This window comes from Vulpes vulpes, chromosome 13 (genome assembly GCF_048418805.1).
Source record: "Vulpes vulpes isolate BD-2025 chromosome 13, VulVul3, whole genome shotgun sequence".
Taxonomy (NCBI): Eukaryota; Metazoa; Chordata; class Mammalia; order Carnivora; family Canidae; genus Vulpes; species Vulpes vulpes.
Window position 1 is genome coordinate 22,984,974 of NC_132792.1, and position 5,165 is coordinate 22,990,138.

The 5,165-nt window shown below is 38.2% G+C and overlaps 1 pseudogene; it reads left to right on the top strand.

Annotated features, from left to right (window-relative positions):
* Positions 1 to 552: 552 nt before the first annotated feature.
* Positions 553 to 2,021, top strand: LOC112916039 (ADP-ribosylation factor 2 pseudogene; annotated as a pseudogene).
* Positions 2,022 to 5,165: the final 3,144 nt, after the last annotated feature.

Here is a 5,165-nt window from a genome sequence, read left to right on the forward strand (position 1 = left end):
AGGTAAAGCCCTGCTCCCTTAAATTTTTTCTTTTAAGATTTTATTTATTTATTCGTGAGAGACACAGAGAGTCAGAGACCCAGGCAGAGGGAGAAACAGGCTCCCTGCAGGGAGCCCAATGTGGGACTTCATCTCAGGACCCCAGAATCACACCCTAAGCTGAAGGCAGATGCTTAACCACTGAGTCACCCACGTCCTTCTCTTAAACTTTTCTAATATCACTTAATAAAAGTCCAAATATGTTCTTTCTATTACTCTGTCACCGAAACACTCAAATACAACAACTGGTGCATTATCCCTCATTGTAATGAATAATGGTGAGTCTAATTTGTGCAAATACAGGGGTATACCTGGTAATCTTTGACTAAAGGGCATTGACACTTTGCATACACTCATTCAAAGTATAATATTCAGTTAAAACATTACTCTCATACAAGTACAAACACATTGACTATTTTACTCAACCCGTTAATTTACAAGAGAATTAGTAAATGATATAGCTGGTTAAAAAGAAAACACAAGGCTGATCAAAAAGAAAACATTTTGAACGGTGGTCAGCATGGCGGCAGGTAACAGAAATCAGTCACAATGGGGAACGTTTTTGAAAAACTGTTTAAAAGTCTATTTGGGAAAAAAGAGATGCGGATTCTTATGGTGGGTTTGGATGCAGCTGGAAAAACCACCATCTTGTATAAATTGAAACTGGGAGAGATTGTGACTACTATCCCTACAATAGGTTTCAATGTGGAAACAGTAGAATATAAAAATATCAGCTTCACGGTCTGGGATGTTGGTGGCCAGGACAAAATCAGACCTTTGTGGAGACATTATTTCCAGAACACCCAAGGTCTGATTTTTGTGGTTGACAGTAATGACAGAGAGCGAGTCAGTGAGGCCCGAGAAGAACTAACCAGAATGTTAGCAGAAGATGAGCTCAGAGATGCAGTCTTACTGGTATTTGTAAATAAACAGGATCTTCCCAATGCTATGAACGCAGCAGAAATAACAGACAAGCTCGGCCTACATTCCCTCCGCCAGAGAAACTGGTACATTCAGGCCACTTGTGCCACCAGTGGAGATGGGCTTTATGAAGGCCTGGACTGGCTCTCCAACCAGCTCAAAACCCAGAAGTGATTGGAAGCGCTCCATTCCCCATGCATTGTGGCAGTCAGCTGGCCTCTTCTGTGTGCATGTGTGCGTGAGGAGCCGAGTACGGGTGTGTGGCTGGGAGTGGGAGCAGCTTTCTCACACCGTGCCTTAGACATGCTATATAAGAAAACCAGTCTTACATTTGAAGAAAAACCAGTGTTACATTTTAAATGCTACCTTCCATTTCAGTAGTTTCGAGGGTCAGCTTAGCTGACGGAGGGGTCCTGAGGGCTTCCTGGTGCACAATAGCCAGAGTAGTCTTTGTGGTGGGCAGGAGGAGGAGAGTGGGCATGGGGATGGAGCTGACTTGTGCAGTTTTGGGTCTGGTGTCTCTGCATATACCTGGAGTCCTCTTATACTTTGGTGGCCTTTTGTAAAAGAGGAAGGACTTGTCATTCTTGCCCGTCACTGCCAGACCTAGCAACTCACCTTTCAGTGCTTTAAAGCAAAAGATCTTCAAGAAAAACAAGCACCTGCTTGCTGCAGGTTTGAAGTTCAGATTTGAACTTTTCCCTTAAGTTATTTTCTTCCTGGTTTAATGTGCTTTATTTAAAGGAACTCAAGATCTTTTTCATTAAGACTCCAGAACACTAGAAGATTATCTAGTCCTCCCCTTGTGCTAGTTCCTTCCCCCGTTTCCCTCTTATTTGCCAAATGGAGACCATTTGGGGTCAGTAACCCAGCGTGAGGCTGAGGTTCTTCACTGGGGCCACACGGTGGAGTGACGGGCCGGGTTACGGAAGCAAGGTGAGGGTCAGAAGGGAGGTGAAGGTCGTGTGTCCTTGTATCACCACCTCGGGTTTCAGGCTCCTGAGACTGCTGCTCCCACTGCTCTGCTCTGTGCTGAATGTTCTCTGCTTGAGGCAGGAGGTTCACTCCTGGGATGGAATCGTCACCCAGTTCAGTTGTCTCAGTTCAGCTTGCGGTTTCGGTTAGTTTCTGTTCCCAGAACCACACACCTGTGAGTTCTGAGAGTGAGAGAGGATCGAGAGGTTAATTTTGGAATCGAAATCCCTGGCAACCCCTGTTGCTGCCCCTGAGTTGGTGCTAAATTTTGCCATGAAAAATGTCCAATCTTGACTGCTCTCTGTGGCGCTGACTCCCTCTTCTGGATGGCAATAATGTCTTATGTGGAAACGTGCTTTATGTTGTCCTCAAAATATTCATGGAGATGGCCCAGGGATGAGCTTGATTTCACATGCTAGTCCAGAGCTTGTTTGCACAGACAGCTGTTGGCCCAGTGTGTACTTAAGCGCTTTCCCTACTTCACCTTTGAAAGTTCCTTTTTCAAAAAAAAAAAGGTTTATTCAAATTACAGAGGAGGGGAATGTAAAGTCTCATACCATGATAAATGTGGGGTGTAATGTTTTTCTTTATAACAATGTGACTTGAAAGAATGTTCATTGCAATACTGGCATCCAGGTCCAGATTTGATTTTTAACTGGAGTAATTCCTGAGAAATATTTAGGTTGTACATCTCAAATTGGCAGGGACTGTGTCTTACACTTTTGTATTTATGCTTAGTACAGTGTACCCAGTACGGTGCTAGGCCTCATTAAACAATTATTGATTGGTTGGACAATAAAGAACTTGCTTTGGAAGGAGAAAAAAAAAAAAAAAGAAAGAAAACATTTTGAAGAACTGGCTCTTCATAATTTTGAAAAAAGGTAATTGTTAGAACAAGAACTAAATATAAAACTGTATTATAGAGAATAAAAAAATCGAAAAACATCTTTGGTGGTATCTTTTCTTCTAAATAGAATGTTCAAGTTATGTAAATTCACAGTTTATTCAAATGTTAAATCATAAAATAGATTACATTTAAAATTTCTGAGAACATGAAATAATTCTTGAATGTGATTGCTAGTGTCTCCAAGTGACTTTGAGATAATATGTTATATTCTTTATTGATTTCTACATTTTATTTTATTCTATTATTTTTAAAAAGATTTTGTTTGTTTATTCATGATAGACATGAGATAGAGAGAGAGAGAGAGAGAGAGAGGCAGAGACACGGGCAGAGGGAGACGCAAGCTCCACACTGGGAGCTGGACTCCAGGATTGCGCCCCGGGGCCAAAGCAGGCGCCAAACCGCTAAGCTACCCAGGGATCCCCTGATTTCCACATTTTAGATATTTTTTTCTTGACAGACATAACTTCCTAAAAAACTAGAGTATACCTAGCTATCATAGGCAAAAAAGGGAGTGCTCTTTATGATGGATAAACTATATAGTACATTATCCAGACATGGATGAAGGAAAATATTAAAATTTTAGAGAATTATCTCTCAAGACACACAGTATGGCTTGCAGACAACTGTCAAGCCACATACCTATTTTGCGTGGTCATAATCTGAATATTCTTTTATGTTCCTCTCTGCATTCCATGTGTAACATATGCTAGTCTAATTCTAGGTAGCATAAGTAAAGCAAAAATAATTCCTTCATTCCAAACTTACCTCCTCCCTCTAAGGGTTTAGTTAAAAGACTTTTTAAATTAAAACATCGAGGGATTTACTAGAGTAAATAAATTAGTATCATTTAGATTTGTCATTATTTTGTTAGATATAAGTACTTATGTGTTCAGGTTCTTGGTCAGATTTCTTGAGACAAATCCAGATTCTAACTTTTATTAGAAGCAGTATAATCTTTTTCTTATCATCTTGGTCTCAGTTATTTACTGTGTGGAGATTTTAGAAAGAATAATGTTTTATTCAATGAAAATTTAGTGCTAAGCTGGGGGGCGGGGAGTAAAGTGAGGAATAGAAATACAGTCCTGCCCTTCATGTAGCTTGCTGTGTGGTAGATGAGACATAATTAGTCCACTTGAGGGAGGATTAAATAAGCAATCACATAAAGCATTAAGCATATCTAAAATCAATGTAAAATATTATCACCATCAAAAAAAAATTTAAAAATATATTATCACTATAAAATATAAAGTACTATTTCTAATTTGTATATATACTACCTAGAAAATGAAGGTGTTTAAAAATCCTTACGTAGCTTAAATGTATACTCCAAAAATTTTTTACAAATTAATCCTCTTGGAAAAATGTTTGTTCACATTAGATTATGTAAAGTTTGGAGATGTAAACATATACTCATCCTTTCAATACAGGAACTAAAAAGTGTTTTAACTCATTACCTATTTAAATTATGATAAGTTCCAAATTAATGTTCCTCAAGTGAAAGAGATATGACTGCATTAGTTGCCTGGTATATACCAGAAAAATCTGTTGATAAAAAGCTTAAGGAAACTAAATCTTTCATGTTCCGTGAGAAGAAAATTTATCTTCCTGTCCTGTAATATTCACCTTATCTTTCAAGAGAAGTCTGGGTGAATTAAAATAGTTTTAAAAACAGAAATTAAATATTATTTTGGCTATGTGTATGAGAAAATTAAAATGATGACCAGAATAATATACTTTCAGGGACTATGTGAAGAATCAAATCTGCTTCATAACAACTCTCCAGTCAATATTAGAGTAAAAGGTTGTTTGTTGCTGTTCTTTGACAGCATAAATTACTGTGAACCGAACTCCCACTTAAAACACTAATCTTCCTGAGCAATACAGATAGTAGCACTAAATAATTATGCTCATCCCGTCACACCACTGCGCTTGCAGCTGCGTAGACAGTCCACAGAGGCAGCATGGGCAACAATCCTAAGGCAAGATAATGTTCCCTAATAAGTTCAATTTTCTCCAAGTGATTCAGTGCTGATATATACATACTTATTAAAGAAATATGCCTATACCTGCAGTTTACTGATTTGATTTGAAGGAGGCATACAATCAATAAACTTACAAAAAAAAAAAACCCACCAGAGCTAAATACTAGTAGATATTTGATCAATTTGGTATTTTAGAATTTGCAATCATAAGCTCTTTTCATGGAAAGGGAAGGGATCCAAAGCAAAAGAGTTTAGAAATTCTTGAAATTCAACATTAATAAGAAGTAGCCATTAAACTGATATCAACAGCAGATACATATTCAAATATAATTTAGTAGAAG